This window comes from Ambystoma mexicanum, chromosome 3p (genome assembly GCF_040938575.1).
Source record: "Ambystoma mexicanum isolate Mex_15411 chromosome 3p, UKY_AmexF1_1, whole genome shotgun sequence".
Taxonomy (NCBI): domain Eukaryota; kingdom Metazoa; phylum Chordata; class Amphibia; order Caudata; family Ambystomatidae; genus Ambystoma; species Ambystoma mexicanum.
Genome location: NC_090925.1, coordinates 399,411,593 through 399,434,745, shown reverse-complemented (window position 1 = coordinate 399,434,745; position 23,153 = coordinate 399,411,593).

The following is a 23,153-nucleotide window of genomic DNA, read 5'->3' as shown; positions in this document are numbered from 1 at the left end:
GTGTCCTGGGGCGCTCAGAGGAGTCTTCTGATTCCTCCTTACTCCCAGGATTTGATGAGTATCCCCCCCCACTGTCCTAGCTGGGAAGAGGTTTTCAAGATGCCCTTAGTGGGCCTACTCTCATGGAGTTCCCCACTAAATTTTACAGTACTTGGGAAGCCATACCCAGATGCCTGCCCATCTATTCCTGGGAGGCGCTGATCCATGAGCCCCATGTTCCTCATTGGATTGAAGTCTGCCATCCCCGTGGCACTTGGCTCATGTGCGCCAGTAGACGTGGGGGTGGCAGAGTCCAGGGATTGGAAGAGAGGAAGGCCTCTGGTACTAGGGTTCCTGAGGTTATGCTCAGGTGTTTCCCTTTCCTAGCGGACCTCATCCCTCTCAGCCCCTGCTCCCTGTTGCCATGCAAGAACCTGATCTTTCTGTTACTCTATCAAGGCCTTGCTAGTTTCTATCAATTGCTCTTGCATAGCTACCTGTCTGTGGAGCCTGTAATTTGTCTCACAGAGAGCCTCATTGTCTCTCTGTGCTTCCTATGTCGTTTTAGAGTACTGGGCCAGTTTTTGCTGCAGGAGGGTTACCTCCTGAGTCCTGTCCATACTGGCCTGGTCCTTCCTTGCTGGAGCATCTTCCACCCTCATGGTGTGCTCTAACACTTTTTCATGGTCTTTTTGGAAGTCACCCAGCCCCTGAAGGGCCAGGTGATTTTCTTTTATCTTCTCTTTTAAATAACAGACTTCCTGGCCTAAGGTGTCCCTTTCCTGAGCAAGAGTATGCCTCTGTGTAGCCAGGTAGTCCCTCTGTCTTTGGAGCACACCAGCTTTGTGGCGCTCTTCATCAAACTCTGCCTGGGTGTCCAGGTCTTTCAAAATTATTTTATTATTCTCTTCTTTTTCTTTGTCTAGGCGGCTTTGCAGGGTGACTACCTGCTCTGCGCATGCCCTATTAAAATGTATTTGCTGTTCCAACTTTTTCAGGTTTAGCAGTAGAGAGTCCAAACTTTCTTGGTACTCCTTCTGTAGGGCAAGCATTCTGGTATCCTGTTCTACCTTCTCCTAAAGCAGGATACCCATATCTTCCTTTATTTTGGTTAGGTACTGCCTAATTTCATTTTCTGATTCATGGCTCCTCTGTAGCCTTTGCTCTACAGAGTCCAGATCAGTTTGTGCTTTTTCTAATGCCTGCAGTTGCTTGTTTGCCAGATCTTGGCCCTCTGCATATTTGTCCTGTATTGCTCCAATATGGAGGTACAAATCGCCGCTATTTTGGCAATCTTGCTTTGCTCTTCCTTTACCTTAGGGGCCATATAGGTTCACTCAGGCCAACATGTAATGGACCCTGATCTTGCCATATATATAATCCTGTTGCAGGGGTCTGTTCTGTGATAGTCTGCAACCACACATTCTGATCATGTTCTGTCTATTCACCCCTGACAAATAGTTTGTGCAGTAGGTGTTCTTTATCCATGTTGATTTCTACCAAGTTCACCATTCTGGAAATTTTAATTTCCTTTCTAACTTACAGGAGTTTATTTTATTTTTGCAAAACAGACAAATTCCTTAGAGCGTTCCTATTGAGGGGTGCTTTTCACAGTGTAACACAGTGTGGTAGCCCAACAGGGTTTATGTACCCCGTTAGTTAGCACGCTGTATTAGACTGTCACAAGTGGTATGTCTAATTCAGAAATCCCAGACGAGCCCCCAATCTTGTAAGGGATTTCAACCCGGCACTCCACCTTGCGTGTGATGCAAAATTGAAACCCTTAAATATTTATTTATGTCTATAAGTTATTTTATTTCTGAATGATGTACCCTTATATCATGCCCCTCTCTTTGAATCCCCCCCCCGGTCACACTGAACCAGGAAGCAGGCTGTTTTGCAAAGTTAAAAATATTTATTTTAGGTATTTCACAATATATATATTGCACTACTTGAATGGTTATACAATGATCACCAATGGAGTGATGTCCCAATAAATCTCTTTAATCACACGGAGTAATGATAGTTAAAATAATGCAGTATAGAATAATGCTTTTGGGTGTCAATCAAAAATGCAATGTGATTACTCTTTCCCCCTGCACACTACTCAATCCCTCCAATATGCAAGATAAAGAGACGGAAGGGGGGAAAACAGGTTTCAGGAATACAGAATTCAACAAAATAGTATCAATCCCGATTTCCCCCCAGCAAACACAGAGAAAAACAGAAATGATTGCAAACTTGTCAAAAAAGGTTTAATGTTGGCTTTGCATGAATGGTGAACACACTGAAAATGGACTTAATTCACTAAAATGGTGTCAATACTAGTGGGAGCCGCTTGGTATGGTTTCAAACAAACACTAGCAATGATTATTGAGTAACTAGCAACTTGAGAACTTAATTCTGAGGTCGGATGCAATGAACAGCTATTTCACACGTGATAGATTTGAGCCAAACGAAAAATCTGCGGCAAACTTTTCTGCGTGCAGTAATCACGATTGCGGAATAACTATAAGGAAATGGGATGCGGTCTTGGGTGCATAGGAAAGCATACACGGTGACAAAGTTATAAAGGTGGAGTTGTTTGTGGAGGTCGTTTTTTCAGAAAGAGTCAAAATTTGCAAAAGAAAGATGCACTTTTTAGAATGACAAACAAGATTTCTTTACACTAGGAGTAGACTATGAAGCCGCAAACTACACGACAGTGCAGCCACCAGCCCAGGATATCACTGGTTGATTTGGCCTTTCTTCAGAAAATATATTAGCGCAAAGATGATTTTAACACCACTATTACAAAGGACTATAGGGTAAGAGAAAGAGTTCAGTCAAGACAAAAGATTCTACAATGCAGTCCTGGAAATAAGAGAATGGGTTTGGATAGGATGACTTATGGATAATACATATGCTAGGGACAATCCTATGCTATGGATACTCACTACCAATGTTTGGAATGGGCCTGTCAGGGATCTGATCAACGATTTCTGGACTGGAATTCTGCTAGCTCACCGGACTTGACTCAAGGTGCTCTGTTCTGCAATCAGCAAGGCACTCTGGCCATCTCACGGTGGGACTGGACTGGATCTGACAGGCTCTGGTTCTGGTTTGCAGCTATCTGGTCACAGCTCGGCTCTACTGGTTTGGATCTTTGGATTCTGGCAAGAATTCTTACCTAGAAAGCAGCACAGCACAGCCAGGCTGTTCTTGGGTTCCCCTTAAAGATCTGGGGTAAATTCTGGTTTCAGGATTTTTAAAGGCCGAGCTGAGAATGGTTCAGCTTTGGAAATAGGCCTTTCTGCTTTCAGAGTTCTGGAGTCTGGAGTCTGGAATATGGATTTCTCTTGCAAAGTGCTCCACCAGCAATCGGATGGTGGGTGAATGTGTGGCTGTCGCTGGGTCCTAAGCTATCTCTATTTATGTATTTTCTAAAGGGGTTGGTATGCTGAATTATGCTAGGCACACTCCTAGGTATTCTATTGGTTAGGGTCTTTCCTCTCCCCTGATTTGAGAAGAAAACAGATTGTCATCATGACGGTGTGTTTTATGATCCAGGGAGAACCTCCCCTCTGTTTCTGCACATGAAATCTATTTTTCATACAGGACATATTTACAATTTTGCAAACTTGATACCAATAGCATATTTATATCAGATATTTGTTGGAGCAAGTATTCATCTGAGCCCCGTCGCGGTGAGAGCTTGGGTCTAGATTTGGCAATTTTTTGCACCTTTGTACTGGTACCCAATGTCGGATTTATCCCCAATTTTACACATATGTTCGCATGATATCTGGGCATAATCATGTGAAGTTTCATGTTTCTGGCATCACCACAATTGCTACAAAATCACAAATTCTGAAGTCATGTCCCTGAACATAGCACAGAGTTCTGAGTACTTTTAAAACGTGACCAAAATTTTCATATTAACAATGCTTTAACTTTACAATTTTTACAAATTCGTTCCGTTCTATGTCAGTCCTTTTCCAAAATATGCTTTTTGTGCTTTCAGAATAAACAAAACTGTCTGTCCCGTACCCAAAGTTTTGGTGGCTCAAGAGCAATCCCCGCCTCTTCCCTCTGGCAGGGGTTTCTGTTGACACTTGCATCTGCATATTCTTTTCAGCCAAGAAAGTCTTTTGTCTCTTCTAGGAGCAGCAGAGCAAACTCCCCTCCCCTCTAAATTAACACCTGGATGGGAGTTCCTAGTCCAAATGAGAAGCAGGAGAGATGCCTTTTGTTGGGGAAAACTGTGGAATTTACTTTGAAGTTCTTTGGCTTGCATCAGATTTACTTTAAAGTCAATTGTTACATTTTTCTTAGTTGAAAAATAAAACTTACATTTTCACAACAGGCAAACAAATCTCTAATTCCAGTCTTTTAAAACATAGAGATTAAATAGTTGCAACCTATATTGCATTTGATGGCAAGTCACTTAATTCCAACCATTTGATTTTAACTGCACAATTTTAAGCTTCCAATGTGATTAAATGACAGCTGTCACACAGGCGGCCGACGGTACTGCGCCCATGTTTTACAGATTTTCACAGACAAGCGCACTTTTTAATGTGGATATTCTTATGATGGATTCTGCTTTTCCTGACATTGTGTGCTTATGTGGATTTCTTAAATAAGGTGATGGGTAACACCCAGCAATTATGTTGTATATTTCCTGATGTTTTGAACCATTATTTTGCAATTTCAGCAGTCAAGGAAAAAAGGATTTCAGAGCACCTTGGTTTCCTTGCAATAAAGCACTGCCTTTCATGAAGTTTCCATTTGCGCTCTGTGGGCAACCCAATGAGAGGTTTCAGCAGGGTGGTCTGCTGTTCCACCACTGACACAGGCATTGTAGATTGGCAGCCATCTTTTCCGGTTTCACTGCGCAATTTTCATAGGTTTAGCGCGCATAGGGCTTTTTGCAGCTATTTTGCTGGTTCTGGTGCCACAAGCACACAGTGATGTTGCAGGGCAGAGCTAGTGGGTCAGTACGTCCAACAGCACATGACTGGTTATATCATGTCCAAAAAAAAACTAAGGGCTCAAGATATAGCAGATGAGACATATGCTAACAATGAGGTAGAATGGGTTGGACAGCATACTGTTGAAGAACTCACAAAAATGATTAAAGCCCTTCCTACTTCACAAGCAGTAGGACCTGGTGGCACCTGTAATGCACTACTCAGGGTCTCTCCTGAACATTGAGCACATACCTTATACTTCTTATTCCGATGGATAGGCACACATAATTAGGTCACCAACACCTGGAGAGAGAGTTCCATTCTGCCCATTCACAAAAAAGTATGTTGGAAAGACCCGACTAAATACCATATGCTAGCCATGTTAGACATCCCGGCAAAAGTATTCACTAAGGTATTATTACAAGAATTTAATCAATGGATTGCTGAAAATCACATTCTTCCTCCCAATCAATCAGGTTTCCGGATAAAGTCTTCCACAGTTCATAATATCACAAATCTTGTGGCAAATATTGAATATGCGTGGAACAGGTGTCAGCTCCCAGTATATGGAACATTTACCAATTTGAGTGCTGCCTTTGACACGATGCTAAGGAACAAGCTGTAGAACAAACTTATCCAATGGGGTATCCCTTACAGGCTGCCAACCAGGTTTAGGCTACTGTATATTAACACCTCACTGGATCCCGACTTGTAGAGGAGTAAACCAAGGCTGCATACTGGCTGCCACTCTTTTTAACCTGTACTTAGCAGACCTGGCAGTAGCACTAAATGCAACCCTCTCAAATGATATCAAAATGGGCCCTCTAGAAATTGGTTGGCTAGGTTATTCAGATGACCTATTGCTACTTGATTTGACTCCCAAGGGGCTACAGATTGAATTGGTGGTGCTAGAAGAGAAGTTTGCAAGATGGACCATTACTGGTCAGAACATCGAACAGGTGCAACGCTATGGATATCTGGCTGATGTTGTAGATCAGAAGTTGAGTTGGAATCAACAGTGGACCGAGACCAAAGACAAGTGTATGAAAATTACAGGAGTAATTATGGAGTAAATATGGGAGTAAGCCACTTTATTGGAAGACAAGGTAGATGTTCCCTAAGTACCATCCTATTGTTATACTCTGCAAAGGTTGTCCACTGTCTCCTATATGGGGCTGAAATATGGGGAAAAAAACAGAAAGGAACTGAATAGGTTTGAAGGGAAAATTCCAGAAATGTTGTTCAGAATGCCTAAATCACCCCCAATTGAATTCGTATTTCTAGAATGTAACATGATGCGAACAGGTGATACTATGCAACATAAAGTCGCAATGCTACATGCTAAAATATACAACTTGGATAATGATAATACTATTGTTGAATTATTGAAAGCGTCAAGAGGAATTGATAACATCGAAAATCTTTGCGTGATGGGATACCTTAGATCCATTTATATTAAATGGGCCATGGATAGAGCAAACGAGTGGATAAATCAAACGCACGCAAGAACTAAACGCCAACTGAAATATGTAATACATGATGCAGGAAAGGAAAGAGACATGGTACATTTGGCAACAAATGTTAACAGTGGTACCTTTATACAGCAATGGCAGGGACGCTCTGAAACCCCCAAATACTTGTGTGTGTTCCAGATAGTAAATCGATCAGGCTTAATATAAATTCAACATGTCTGAGACGTTGGAATTTGTCGGTGCAAAGCATGGACTTGAAAGAAATAGTCTGTGGTGTAGACTATGTGGGATTCTAAAATTGAAACAGCTGAACACATTCTATGTCACTGTGAGACTCTTGAAAGGCTAAGACTGAAATACTTGAAGGCCTATGACAATTCTTTTGACCTTGAAAACATTAATGAAATGTGGGGAAAACTTTTAGAAGGCCATGATGTAAATTTAATCTTTCATATGATGAATTTTTATGACTTATGTTTGTACATACTTAGCCAACGGTCCAATGGCATATTTTAATGTCAGCCCTTTTTAGTTGTTTTGTTTTACATCCCGTAGGGCTGTTTTAAATCTGAAAAGTCTATATTGATGTTTCTTTTTAAATATATGCAAAGCCTTTGTTGGCTGAATGCATATGAAATAAATAAATATTGTATTTTTTTGTGCTCCGCTAATGACCTATCAAGAGCACCTGCGCAATGTCTGGCACAGAGGAAACAGACAAGGAAAACAGAAAAAGGCATGTTTTAGGACTTTCCTAAAGGGTAACATTTACGCTGTGGTTCTGGGATCACCATGAAGCTCATTCACACTTGATGGCCACGTTTATAAACATCTTCCATAAGCCCTATCTTTTCTAGAATTGGCTAGTTCAGAAGAAGATTTGTACTGCTGGGTCAAAGAATATGAGGATGGCTGTACCTACAAATCTTTAAGGAAGGTCAACCCATAAAGGGAGTTGATGATTATTGCCAGTACTTTTAACTTGATTCTCACCATAATGGCCGTCAAGGAAGCTTTTATGGATCAAGATTTACATGATCTTCTCTGGGGCGTATTGGTTATGAAGGGAGCTGCAGAGGTTTGACTGACTTGCATTCTCTGCATAATACGTACGCACGTACCACAATACAGTGATTGTCAGTGTCCGGTGTAGATCTGATTAGGGGTATAATATGTTTGCACATACCACAATACAGTGATTGCCAGTGTCTGGTGTAGATCTGATTAGGGGTATAATATGTTTGCATGTACCACAGTACAGTGATTGCCAGAGTCCAGTGAAGATCTGATTAGAGTATAACACGTTTGCACATACTACAGTACAGTGTTTGCCAGTGTCCAGTGTAGATCTGATCAGGGGTATAATACGTTTGCACGTACCACAGTACAGTGTTTGCCAGTGAACAGTGTAGATCTGTTCAGGGGTATAGTACGTTTGCATGTACCACAGTACAGTGATTACCAGGGTCCGGTACTATGATTGCCAGGGTCCTATGTAGATCTGATTAGGGGCGTAGCTGTGATCGTGCAATGCGTTTCAGTAAGCAAAGGTCACCTGTGTTTGAGAATCCTGAGATAATATTAAGAGTCTCCTAAATTGGCATGAGGGGATTGTGGATAGATGGGCATCAAACTCCCATTACTCCCAGTGTCCTAATTCAATGTTTCAGTGACAATGTCGGTGTTAGAAATACCAACATGATGCTCTCAAATGTGTTACAGGCAGATGGAACTACAATCTCAGTCTTAGAAGATGCCAACTCATACAGATTATATTTTGTATATATTGTGTATATTAAATGCAAAGCAGGATTTAATGGGACTTTAATTTATTTACAAAGATTATTCGGTTTTCGATTATGTGATTCCTGAGAGAATAACATATGAGTTAGTAATACTTGCCTGAGCCGACTCCATCCAAAATAATAAATATCATATTTCCTAAATCATACAAAAAGTGAAAAAACAATACAAAGATGACACACTTCTTAGATAGATCTGAATGTTATTAATAGCCGTAGCCCTCCTGACACTGATGACACCCAGAGAGTTTGAACACTTCCTGTGTGTCAACAGTTTATGAGTAAGGCAACACGCATTCTGAATGAAGATTGTGGTGGAGTTTAATATATACATTAAATAAAAGTGCTATAATACATGACAACTGTGGAATTCTACATGAAACCGGAATAAGATTGAACTCATGCTCTTTAAGACTTATTTGGTGACAGCTTTTTTGTCCTGCTCAAAATACCACAGATTTGTACCCATACCCCAGTTTTGCTGCTTGTGCATTAAATAATGTAGAAAAGGGTGATTGAAATTAAAATTATACCAGTGTGTTTGAGTACATTTTATGTTTCACTTTTTTATATTGTGAAATTGTGATTTATCTAATCATATTGCAAAGTCAAATCCACAAACAGCATGATAATAAAGTAATTTCCAATATAACACTCCAATAGCTAAGAATGATACATACATATCCCCATGGAGTCCTATGTATTCCAAAACTCGGGAATTAGCACCACTTGTAATCCCAGGGTAACCCTATGGGAGTAAGTGGCCGTAACGGGAATCGATTCTTGGCAGTAATTCAGCAGATTTATGCCAAATGACTGCCAAACTTGTAATGGGATCCTTTATCTCTAAACCCCCCAGCCATTTTATGCCTATATGGTCCTGTCATGACCTAGGTTCCCTATTGGCCTCCTTCATTGCTGCATTGTGGCTTCTGGCTGTCTTTGCCCCCTCTTAGGCAGTAAGGGATCAGCACAGTCCATGACCAACATTTACTTAACCCTTTTGAAGCTCTTTGTGAAGTATTAATGAATCCCAAAGAGGCCTCTAGCACCAAATACTTCTCTCCTGCACTCATATTCATCAAATCCATTTTGACCCCTTTTCTTTCTAACTATTAACATCGTCACCAATATTGTCCCTCGCATTCCTTTCCTTATAGACAAGTGTTTATGAAAAAGAAACATGGTGAAATGCATGGGAAGCCATTTTTCCTCCAGTCTGTACAGTCCAATGCATCCTTTGTACCTCTCAACATCCATCTTCCCATTCTCATTACTTCTGCCTACCCTCAGCCAATCTGCCCTCTTTCCATATCCCCGCCCCCCAAGTATGCAAGGAGTGAGTGGCAAACTCCCCCCGCTCTGTTTCCCTTCTACTGATAGGTGTTCTTAAAATGATTTAAACCGGGCCGCCCTTCAGACTTCTTCCATCCTCGTGCTGCAACAAAACGTTCCCTTATCCCTCCTGTCCTGTGCTCAAAAAGACACATGCTACACCTCTAACCCTATTTAAGCAACAATGCCACATTCCAAAGGCATTCCCAGGTGGTAACGATGCTGGGCCAAGTTAAAGTCTGATCAAAACAATGGTGTTTAACGAGGCTGAGGGACAGTACTAAATGTTAATGGCACAAAAAGGGAGGCATTATTGCTTTTAAAACATTCCACCCAATGAAGATAAACTCTTCTGTTTAAAACCAGCAGAGACAAAGGAGCAATACTGGAATGTTGGAACAAAGGACCAATGCCAGTTATTATTGCCCTGTGCCAGTATATTTTCTGTAATTGAACTACCCACATTACGATGTTGTAACATTACTGCTTGTCCTCCCCATTTCTGGTTAGTATTGACGTTTGTAGCCACAGAGTCAGCAACTGCTTGACTCAACAATATATCCTTCATGTGAAGGTGTTCATCTCTCTTACCAACTCAACTCTTTGAAAATCTTAAATGCAACTAACACATTATCACACATGTTTGATCAAAAAGGAACATTCCAAACTATGACAAACAAACCACATTCAATGCTTCCAGCACTCTTTTCAACTAATGTTCCTCGTGTCCTCTATATTTCCTATTTCTGTAGCTCATCTTTCAACCATCTTCAGACCCATCTCATTCCTGAAGACTCGTAACCCCGAAATCATAGTCTGTAAATGGCTATGCCAGCACATTTTGAGGTAAACTCAGCTCATGTTAAACCTCTTACAGTAAGGGACTAAAAGAACTTTGTCACATCATCCCTCTTTTTCAGACACTCCTTTATTTGTGAACTGCCTGTGACAGGTCCCACTCCTTATGAAGGCCTCCATACATCCTTATGTACCGACGTGAGACCAATCCATTATTTAAGAAATGTTCTCAAATTACCAGCTTCCATAGGTTCTGAACCATCAAAGGTGATTCTGGAGCCAACCCATTAGCCTTGACCTTTGGGAAGGAGTGAGTACCTGAGCAAAGCAGTTGCAAATATCTGGTATGTGTTATGCCCATATATTGACGTGGACTATGAACCATTGAATACATTCAAAACACCATCAATATTAAGGTGGATCAAAAATGCCAGAAAAAAACAAAACCTTTCTTTTCTAATTTGAGAATAGAATGGACCATACCAGTCACAAGCCATCCATGTCACAGTATCTAGTGCCATACGTGGAAGTTTACCTCTAGTTTAGCACCACAGAGCAAGGCACTCTGGATATGCAAATTATCTGAAAAATGTGTACTTTTGTGCCATATTGTGAGGTTTAACAGAAAAAACACAATTTGATTCAAATCTCGCTACGTATAGGGAAAGTCCCTTACTGTTTCAGTGTCATTACAGAGGAAAGTGATACATCATAAAGTTATTTACAAAGTTAGACTAAGTATTATAAATCACACCATATGTGTTCATAGAACAACCTTTTGCTTCAATGCAATTACATGTAAAAAAATGATTCAAATTAAACTGTTTTCTCTTTTACCTGTAACATAGATATTATCTGAATTCAAAATTACCTAAACTGTACACGTCATGCAAAACATTAGAATACCAGTTACATTATTTAAGAAAATAGGCGCTGTTTACAAAAACACACAGTTTAAATGTAAGTATTTTGCCTCAGAAAATCAAATATGCTGGGTCTTGGTTTTTACAAGCTAATCTAAAAGACCACTCTGTCATTGATTATTGGGTGTCTAGTTGACCAATAAGTGCATTTTCAAAGAAGCAGTTGTACAGAAAGGTTTACCGTCCCTAACCTGGGAGAGCATTATGCTTCACAATGAATATGTATCTGGTTCATTGGGAATTTGTACTGAAGAATAGATTACCAACTAGAGATTTTGTCAAGTTAAATAACATTTTCAAACAAGGTTCCTATTGCTCTAACCCACACAGATGAGGCTTAGCTGAGGTATAAAATGGATTTTAGAAATGTGCAATCAAAGTGACTATATTCAGCAGAAAACACAAATCAAATAAATTCCATATATTTTAAGATGTACATGTTATGCAAAATTTAAATATTTCAATAACTCCATCATGCATAAAGTGACAGAAACAAAAATAACATCTTCGGATGATTCAGAATAGTTTTACCAATCTGAATATCTAATTGTCACCAAAATCATATGTTCATGTAAAGAATTATTTGAAACACGAATACATCACTTCATTATCAGTTTTCACTACTAAAGTGGTGGCTTGTTTGCAGCTGACATATCACCTTATGACATATGAAAATTCAATGGTCCATTAGAAGCGAGGAGGAAGGCCCTGGTCCGTGTGAAAAAGTGAAGGGAACCTATCACACTGTCTGTCCAATCTGAAATGCGACATCAACTGATGCTATGTGGGTGGAATTTGTTGGGAATTTAAGCTCAAACAGATAGGAAGAAGGTGGTATTTGGGGGGAAATAGAGAAGCAATAGATCCTATCCATCAGGGGAGAAGCAGTTCGAACACCAACTGGTAGTAGGTTATGGGGACATCTCAAAGGGCCTTTTCCAGATTGTACTAAATGCATAGTCCTTTTACCAAAGCAGGACCAGATTACCTGAGAGGGATTTTGGACCAGAGGCAAAGACTGAAGGAAGAGCTTCCCTGTCAGAGCTGTCTGTCAGTTGCTGTCCCTTCCTGTCCTGGTCCTTTGAGAGGAAAACACAAAGTGTATATATATGACCCCAGATGATTAGGACATTTTACAGAGAATTATTTAAGTCTCACTTAACATTTAAATGTATTATGGGAACCATGTTTCAAAGTATACCACTGAAAAATAGAATATAGTACAAGGTGTATGTACTTTGTGATTTATAATAACATTTGAAAGCTTTAGACATCTCACATTGAAACGTGGACTAGCATTTCATTGTCATCTGCCATAGTCAATAAAGTCACTGAAATAATTTCTTAATGGACACATGAAACTGAGGTGTTGTGCGGGTGGACCTGATTCCTTTAAAATAGTGAATGGAGTAAGTCCCAATAGTCCAAAAGCAACATAATTTATGAGAAACCCAAACCTTTATACTTATCAATTAGCCTGTAGCCAGATTTAGAAACCAATTGTCTGTCATAGATAGTAAGCAACATTTTAGATTTAATTCAGCCAAAGGATTGGAGAATCATATTATAAAGTAAGCATAGTTCTCTGGTGGCAATACTTGTTAATAGTTTTAGAAAAAGCTAAGTAAATTGTTTTGTTTTAACTTGTATACTGAGAACTGCTTCGCCTTTTGATTTCATGGGGGCATGGGGTTAAGCAGGAAAACATACTTTACTACTGTAGACTGTTTGATTTACTTTTTATGAAAGCATCAATGTCAAGTTATGTGCCTACATAGAGTAAAGTACTTGAGTACATAGTATTCAATAGTCATTTATATTTGTTTCTCTGCAAATGGATGTTTGAATGTAGCTGCAAAGTAGATAGAATATGTGTGTTAAATGATTGATTGATTTGATAATTTGTATGCTGCAGAACACTGGAAGTGTGCCATACATAATTCACTACAACTGGATGCAGCTGGAGCAAATACTGACACATTAATTCTGAAAATGTAAAAAGCTAAATTAAAAGGAGAGATAGGGAGATTAAGAAAATATATAGGTTTTCAAGTGTCTTCAAACGTTAAAAACAAGTTCAGAGAACAGAGCTGAACCAGAAGATTGTTCCAAAAGTGGGGCCCTAACACAGAGAACTGCAGATCTCTTCTAGTGACAAAGCGGGTTGGGGGGATGGTGAACAAATATATTTGTGCTAAGCGAAGGTGGCACAGAGATTGATATAGATGCATTTGCTGAGAATACTGCAGTGCCATGTCATTAATACTCTTAAATGAAAATGTTAGTGGGGCAAACGTAGACAGGCCTCTGAAAATTAATTCTCACTGTAGTCTGCAGTTATTTGTGGTGATTTAAAGGTGACTTCTCCAGCATTGGGAGTTAGGGGGCCACCTGCATTTCCTTGATTTATTACTTTAAACCAAGCAAAGTGTCATGATTAAAACAGCCTTTTTCTTGTCCCAGATTCTGTGGGTATTAGATCAGGGATATTTCTTGTAATCAGAGAACCATTTATAAAAGTAAATATACATTCCTTATGCATATTTCATTAAAATATGAGATGATCGTCATTGTCTTATACGGCATCACACTTCAGCATCCTATCACTGCCAGGCAGCTAACAAGGTTGTAATATATGATATGATACGTTTTGGTATTTATAATGTGCCTGTACACAAGTGTTTCCACAAGACAGGGAGGGTAGACAGAGGGAAGACAAGACAAACAATCCTACTAGGCCTTGTGACATTCGGATCATGCAAGTGTGACAGCGAGAAGTGCATAGGGAAGCGAGAGGGGGAAAGTGCATGGGAGAGGGAACGGGGAAAGGACAGGGCAACAAGGCTCTGAATAAGTGCAGCCAGGACAGCACCGCTCTGGGAAATGCATGGAGTCAGGGGAACTGTAGGAGCTGCAGTTGCAGCCCTTAGTACGAGGTAGGTCAGGAGTCCGTGCAAGAAAGGCTGATCATGGAGGAGCCTGTATCCAGTGAGGCTATGAGGGTACCAAGCAACCGGTCAGGGCAGCAGACAGGTAGGTTAGCAAGGAAGTGGGAGAGAGACGGTAGAGGAGAAAGGGAAGGTCTTGAGCAGCTCCCGGGACTCCAGGCGGTCCAGCCCAAGTCTGAGAGGGACAGAGGGGTTATTCCAGAGGGAGGCACCTGAAGAGGAGGGAGATCTACCCCCCACTCTCTGTTTGGAGAAGCATCTGACCCTCAGAGAGTTAGAGGTAGCTGAGCATATGGCTCCAGAAGGAAGGTATTTATGCAGAAAGAGTTGGATATAGTGCAGACTATGACCCCAGAAAGTCTTGTGGATGATGCAGAGAGTCTTGAACCTGATCCCTGCAGGCACCAGGAGCCAGTGGAGAGATTTCAGGGCTGGAGAGATGTGGTGCCTGGGCTTGAGGCCAAGGATAAGACTTGCAGTCCTGTTCTGGATTAGTTGCAGGGGGGGTAGAGTTAGACAGATTGAAAAAGAGATGGTTGCAGTAGTCAAGCTTGGAGAGAACCAGAGCTCTGGAGACAGTGAGCTTCTGGTGGAAGGTGAGAAAAAGTAGAATACCTCTGACGAGGTGCAGCTGGAATTGGGCCTTCTTGGCAAGGTCGGAGATGTGAGGTGAGAAGGAGAGAGTGGAGTCAAAGGTGACACCAAGCTTTTTTGCCTCACAGGAAGGCGAGGATAGAGGGCCCAAAGGGGGAGGCGTGAGTGAAAGAGGGAAAGCGGAAGCAGGCGTCCCAATGAGAAGGATCTCAGTCTTACTGGCATTGAGGCAGAGATCGTTGGAGGTGCATCATTCCTAGATTGCGGATAGACAGTCTGGAATGAGTGAGGAAGGAGAGGAGACTGAGGGAAGCGTGAAAGAGAGTTGATTGTCATCCGCATAACACTGAAAGTTAGTAGAGAAGGTGAAAATCCGGAGATCCAGAGGGGCTAGAGAGACATTGAATAGCCAGGGTGAGAGGATAGAGCCCTGGGGGACACCACATATGGAGAGCGAGGTGTATGGGAGAAAGGACCCAAGTTGAACCTGGGAGGGCCGGTCCAGGAGGAAGATGGTCAGCAATGCCAGCGCCTGATCTGTAATGCCCAGGTTCTCACAGATTCGTCTGATCAGGATGGCATGATAGACTGCATGAAAAGGAGAGGAAAGTTCAAGGAGGATGAAGAAAGCAGTAGAGCTGGAGTCAAGATTAGAGAGCAGATCATCACAGATGTTCAGGAGAGCAGTTTCCATGTCTCTGGCTGCTTTGAAGCCAGACTGATGGTCACGCAGACAATTTACAGATTCAGTGTGGAGTGTAAACTGGGAGATGGCCAGCTTTTCCAGACGTTTGCCAAGTAAAGGAGTGATCGAAATCCATCAATAGTTTGCCGGACAGGTATGATCGGAGGAAGGCTTTTTTTGGGAGGAGGTGTACAAGGGAGTGCTTGAGGGGAAAAGGGAAAGATCCAGTGGTGAAAGAGTGATTGCAGAAATCGGGCAAGGCGAGGGTGTCAATTTGGTCCTTAATAGTTCTGGAAGAGCAGAGGAGCACCTGTTTGGATGACATTTTCATAGATCTGACTTGTCTAGAAACATAGTCAGGTGTAATCAGAGAGAGGGAGGAAAGATGAGAGGGAGAGGCAGCTAAAGGGGGGCTGAGAGAGATAGATGGAGAGAGAGAGAAAAGGAAAGTGAGGGCAGGATGTCCCGGGTTTTAGTGGTGAATTGAGATGCCAGAACTGTACAGAGAGCCTGGTAGGGAACAGGAGAGGTGGAGACTGCAATAGGATTGGGCAGATCCTTGCAGATTTTAAAGAGTGTGGCCGTGTTATTAGAGGCCATAGAGACGCGGGCTTGAATATGGACCCTCTTCTTGGAGAAGACGGAGAGCCTGCATTGCCGTTGGAGCAGACAGCAGGCTAGTTTGTCATAGGAAGTGCCCGAAGCTCTCCACTTCCTCTCAACCAGTCTGCACTTGCATTTTAGGGCAGCGAGATCAGAGTCATACCAAGAATTGCACTTGGAGGTAGGCTTCCAACAGATCCTCATGACAGGGGCAAGGGTGTCCAAGATGCAGGTTAGAGAGGGCTGTGTCAGAGTGGGAGTCAGCCAAAGGAGTAGGAGGAGCAGAGAAATGGAAAACAAAGGCAGCCACAGACACTCACTTCATGGGCCGAATGACCGTGAAGGAAGGTGGCAGTGCTGGGGTGGGCTTTGCCCGGGGGAACAAGGAATTTCAGGTTGGAGGAGAGCAGCAAGTGGTCAGTCCAAGATAGAGGAGTAGTGAAATAGTTAGAGAGGGGGATGTCTGAGGAGATCAGAACATCCAGGGTGTGTCCAGCAGAGTTTGTCACACCAGATGGTAGAATGGAAAGGGAGAGAGTCGCAAAGGTTGCTGTTCAGCTGGGTCCTATATGGTGGCATAGTCAGAGACATAGAGAGTCTGCAAACCAGGCATTCAAAGGAGGAATAGGTCTGCGCAGGAATGACATAAGCAGGGACCCACTCAGGAAAGATCAGGGCCACTCCACCTCTGGGCCGGTTGGTTCTGGGCTGAAGGAGGAACTTGTAGGCCTCAGGGAGGAGAGCGTCAAAACTCATGACAGAGCTGGCCGTGAATCATGTCTTGTTGAGGGCGAGGACATCCAGGTCAAGGTCTTCAAGGAGATGGCAGGTGTCAGTGGAGTGCTTCACAGGAGTGAGAGTTGAGAGTAGCGACGTGGAGAAGGTTGCCACATTTGAAAGACTTCCTGGGTGGGCTACAGGCATGAGGAGCACCCAGAGGAAGTGACGGAGGGGCCTGAGAGTGGACAGAGACAGTGGGCGGAGTTGGCATAGGGGCCAGAGAGGAGGCAGAGGAGGTAGATGATTGTGGTTGAGGTGCCAGAGAGAATGTAGAAGGAGGGATAGGAGAAGGGAGAAAGTTGATAAGACGTGGGAGATGTCTATCAAGAAGGAGGCTGGTCTGAGAACCCTGGACCATGACGGTACCATTTACATAGACATTGATGATGGCTTTGGAGGAATGGAAGGAGGCCAAGAGGACCAAACAGAGACCATATGAGGGGTCCATAGGTCTGGAGAGGGAACGACAAAGAGGATGATGATGAGAGTCTGTCTGGAGGAGGAGCTGAGTGAGTATCAGCGATAGGATGGACTGGGTTGGAGACCAGGATATCCCTCTTGAAGTTTTTCCTTCCAGTCTTAGTGAGAGGGATAGGATAGGAGGTAGAGTAGCAGTTAGAGAAGATGGGAGAGATTGAGAGCACCATAGAGGGTGCGAGGCGGAAAGAGGAGGAAGTGAGAGAGAGGGGAGAGAGGGAGTGAAGCACAGCACACTGCTGCACAACTCAGGATGCACTGAGGGGAGAATCACAAAATAGGGAGCACAACAGGAGAGGCACAAGCAGGCACACAGCACAAGGGGAACACAAGGACACAGCGAGGCCCAAGAACAAGTGGGGGGGACCAAGTGGCACAGAAGAACCAGCAGTAGGTGGGAATCTAGAGAGTGGGAGAGAGCCTAGTGGAACAACAGAACACACTAACCAACAGCGACCAACAGTAGAGTGGAAACCTAGAGTGGGAGAGAGCCTAGTGGACACAGCAGTAACACAGCAACCAGCAGTACCAATAGTAGAGTAGGAACCTAGAGAGTGGGAGAGAGCCTAGTGGACACAGCAGTAACACAGCGACCAGCAGTACCAATAGGAGAGTAGGAACCTAGAGGGGTAGAGACCTAGAAAGCACAAAGTTGACAGTATGGAGGCACAGCAGACTCAGGACACAGCAGAGACTCACAAAAACACAAAGTACCACTAACCGCAAGAGGGGAAGCCTAAGGTTGCGCATAGACCGAGCATGATAAGCCAGGCGGTTAGCTAGAAGTACGGGCAAAACCAAGCAGTTTGGTAGAGAGAAGTAGTGGCTGCTCCCCTTGCCCGCACCTTTCTTACCTGCATGCTCACATTGTCGCCATACACCTGCTTCGCACAACACTGCGCCGCTTGGTCCACGCAGGCGTTGCCACAGAGGGTCCAATCCTCAGCTCTTAAAGGATTCAAAGCATGAACGTAGCGTATGGGCTATGCAATGGTCACCGTCTCCCGCAGTCCTGTGTCTCGCAACACTACGCCCTTGGCATATGCAGCCTTTGCCACAGAGGGTCGGATCCTCAGCTCTTAAAGGGTCCGGAGCGTGAATGTAGCACATGGGCTACATAACGGCCAGCACCTCCTGTGGTCCTGCATCAAACTACACTGTGCCCTTGGCCTATGCAGGCTTTGCCGCAGGGTATCTGATCCTCAGTAAAGCATGAATGTAGCATACGGGCTATGTAACGGTCAACATCTCCTGCGGACCGGCGTCGCACAACACTGCGCCCATGGCCTGCGTGGACTTTGCCGCAGAGGCTCTGATCCTCAGGTCTTAAAGGATTCAAAGCATGAACATAGCACATGGGCTACGTAATGGCCAGTATCTCATGCTGTCTTGCATCGCACAACTCCGCACCCTTGGCCTATGTTTTCTTTGGCGCAGAGGGTCCGATCCTCAGCTCTTAAAAGTTCCGAAGCGTGAACCCAGCGCACGGGCTACGCAACTGACAGCATCTCCTGCGGTCCTGCGTCGCACAACACTGTGCCCTTGGCCTACGTAGCCACATACCTGTTTCAGCCTCGTTGGGTCTCCTCAGTGCTTTTATCAAACACCATCCATATTATGATAGATTGAGAAATAGCCCAAAAAAACATATTTTCTTCTGTAATTCAAAGTAGGAAAGGAAATGTCATTTAACAAGCCACAGTGCCACATTGTAGCTTCTCTGGAAGTTCGTCCAGATTCACAAAGTGAGGTATTATGGGAATGCAACATATCAGCCACTATGCATACCATAATGAATGAATCTTTTATTACGCACTTAGCACCAGAGACTAGTCTCTACGCGCGGGACTGGGATATGCACCTGTGTTGCTTTGCGTTGTCTTGCTTCCAAGACAAATGTGTTGACCTACGCTATCCTCCCGCCCCCAGAGTGCCCCATGGTGCCTTGATCAGTGGCTCTGGACTGGAGGTGAATTTACCAGATGGCTACTAGGAGGCACTGGCACATGTGTTGCTTGTTAACGCAAATGGTCTATTCTCCCCTTACTGACTTCAACACCCCTGTGTCCTTCTTTGATTGCCCATCCATGGTTGTTAGAATGCTCGCATTTTCGTCATTAAATGAATGTTACCATGCATGTCTTTCCCCAGAGCACCATGTATGAGTATGTGTGCATGTATGCCTGCAATTAAGACACAGCATGAAGTTAGCTGGGAAGCGGCAGTGCACCGCACAATAGTAAGCGCAGTGTTTACACGAGCAATGACTCATCTTGGCATCCTCCTAGGGTGCAGGGACGCATGCGCAGGTTTAGGTGCCTTAACGTCCTCAGCGGTCCAAGGGAACTTCTGGCACTTGTTTGGGAACAAATTAAATGCTGTGTTTCTTCCCAAAAGATGTCCATATCCCTCTTTCTTTTCTACGCAGTATTTACATTCCCAATATGTGCCACGCCGGCCCGGCCGCTCCTGGTGTGCCGGAACAAAGAGCTTGTGTTGGTGCCGCAGCGACTGGCATGTCTTCCCCACTGCACCTGCTTTGCCCGCAATATGAGACCCTTAGCTTTTGTAATCTCTGCCCTGCTCGGGAACCTCTGCTGCTGGGCCCGCTGCCTGTTATGCTGGTCAAATCCTTTCCTCGGGCTTCGGAAACTTTCCAGCAATTCCTCCCCTTCTCTCTTCACACCAGCCTTCACCAGCAGCAAGAACTATTGCAGCCCCTGCAGTGACCCCCCACATTTCTGTGGGGCACCCCATACCAGAACATGTGTAAATCTCTCAAACATATCAGACCAAATGGAGAAACGCATTCTCTGATGTTATGGGATATGTTGCCCTTTCCTCTCCATCACTGCATGGCCTGCCCGTTCCTGCTGCCTGGCAGAGGCGGCGCCAGGAGTGGGGCCTGAAGCTGATGTAGTTGGACACACGCAGTAACCTTAGCATCTATAAATTCCCACACAGTGCTGATGAGAGGGCATTTGCAGATTGTGGGTGGGCCTTGCCTGCTCAGGCCCCACCCCGTCGAAGCCTCTGCTGCCCGTTTGCATTTTGCTGATGATTAGGTTGGTCTAAATGGCTGTCTTCATGGGCAATAACACCGTCCTGGGCATGATAATTGAATCTGAACGCCCTTTTTGAAAACTTCCTTTCAAAACATAAGCTTCACAGTACTCCAGCTGTGAGTGCTATGCACGTTATAAGTGCTGCAACTTTTACGCCACTGCATATTGGTACACCTTTTGTCCTCGTGGCCCTACCAGTCTAAGGGACGGGAGATCTGGCCACTCGAGGGTCTTTTATTTCCCACCACCCTGTATATCACAATAAGGAGGCTGCGAAAGAATTGTCATGTTAGCAGTTATGTCCATTTGCAAATGCTGTATCCTCCTGCTGTGACATCATAGCGGAAGATTATGGGAGTCATATTCAAGCAGGCCAATACTTCCTTTTCTCTGGTAGGTATTTTGGTTTTCCTGTGGAAATATTGTTGAACCCATTTACTGCTTCCGCCACTCGCAAGCATGGTAAATCTGCCTGGTTGCGAGCAGCAGAATATCAGGGTGTATCCCCATTCATAGAGTCCTTGGGAGCGGCAGAATAGCAGTGTGGATCCCCATTCATAGAGTCCTTGGGAGCGGCAGAATAACAGTGTGGATCCCCATTCATAGAGTCCTTGGGAGCGGCAGAATAGCAGTGTGGATCCCCATTCATAGAGTCCTTGGGAGCGGCAGAATAGCAGTGTGGATCCCCATTCATAGAGTCCTTGCGAGCGGCAGAATAGCAGTGTGTATCCCCATTCATAGAGTCCTTGGGAGCGGCAGAATAGCAGTGTGGATCCCCATTCATAGAGTCCTTCGGAGCGGCAGAATAGCAGTGTGGATCCCCATTCATAGAGTCCTTGGGAGCGGCAGAATAGAAGTGTGGATCCCCATTCATAGAGTCCTTGGGAGCGGCAGAATAGCAGTGTGTATCCCCATTCATAGAGTCCTTGGGAGCGGCAGAATAGCAGTGTGTATCCCCATTCATAGAGTCCTTGGGAGCGGCAGAATAGCAGTGTGTATCACCATTCATATAGTTCTTGCGAGCGGCAGAATAGCAGTGTGGATCCCCATTCATAGAGTCCTTGGGAGCGGCAGAATAGCAGTGTGGATCCCCATTCATAGAGTCCTTGGGAGTGGCAGAATAGCAGTGTGGATCCAGGGCCTCATTCCTAGATTGGAGGTAGCCATGGTGCTATTTGCGCCATGGCTGCCTCCAATACCGGGTCCGGCACCAGTCTTGTTCAATGGGGACTTAACGGTGCATTCCAACCATGGAGGGACCAGTAAGTCCCCATTGAACAAACCATTCTCCATTCCCATTTCAGCCCCCATAGGGAATGGGGAGGGCGCTAATAACGGGCTTGTGAATGGCAAGCCTGTTATTAGCACCCTGGTCCCTTAGCGGGACCCGTAAAGGACATGTGGTCTGACCCCACGTCCCTTACGGTTCCCGCTAAGGGATCTCGGAATTGGGCATTAGGGGATTACCGGCACCCATCTCCTTACCGGTGCCGGTAATCCCTTACCGCCCAACTCATAATGACCCCCTCAGAGTCCTTGGGAGTGGCAGAATAGCAGTGTGTATCCCCATTCATAGAGTCCTTGAGACCTTTTTAAATGTCGAATGGATGAAAAATCTTCAGCAAGAGCTGGAGGTATTTGCTCTACTTTATCCCCAAACGAGGAATTTGGAATTGCAAGAATTTGGCAGTAAACTGACTGTAATGAAATTACTGCGAGTTTGCCACCATTTTTAAAGCACCACTACACCTTTTACGCTTTCTCTTTTCTTTTGTTTCTGTTCCATTTAACCAGTCTGAGCCACAGCAACGCGTGGCCGGCGACATCCAATAATAATAATAATAATAATAATAATAATAATAATAATAATAATAATAATAATAATGGGGAAACCTGGGCTGGAGTCTCAGCTTTCACATTTCACCAAATTATATTATGCTGATCAAGTCATGTAACTGTTTGGAGTCTGGGGCAGTTTCCCTGGGCCTGGGTCTCTAGGAAACCGCGAAAATAACTGAACGATATTCTGCATCCTGGCCTCAAATTATAAAAGAAAAATGACGTAAGTCTCTGCAGTTGATAACTCCCCGCCTCTAATTCTATGTGCAGTTCGCGGTGCCTCCTCTTGTCCATCAGGGGTGACAAGAGACACGCAGGCAACCCCACAGGAAGGAAGTGTGCATCCTCCTCCCCTGCATATTACGTGCAGCTGAGTAGACATGCACAGAAATGGTGACCCAGACAAGGAGTGAGTGTCTTTTATAAACTCACTCCTGTATGTTTCCACTCTCTACAGACATCCATCTCACACAGGGCCCAGTGAAGCATTCCACATTACACACCTTATATACACAAAGCTTCACTCTGGAGCAGAACTTATTTGCAATATTGTTACAAAATCCCACCCATTTCCTTTAGCTTTTGGGAGCAGCAGACTGTGCAGACACCTTGCCAGATGCCTTTCTCACAGAATATTTTTAGATCTCTTGTGGGAGATCATTTGAGAACAACATTGTTAAGGGTATTGGCCAGGCTTCCTTTGGGACACCAGTTTGAAATGATTGATTGAATGATTACTCATTATGTGGCTCTCAAACCTCAAAATATTTTGGCCTTCAGCGCCCATGATCCTTATCCAGCATACTCAAAGGTGAGGGATCATGGGAGTTGTAGTCCAAAACATCTGAGGAGCCACATGGTGAGCAACCATGTTAATAGTTAGACCACTTTGAGGGAAATA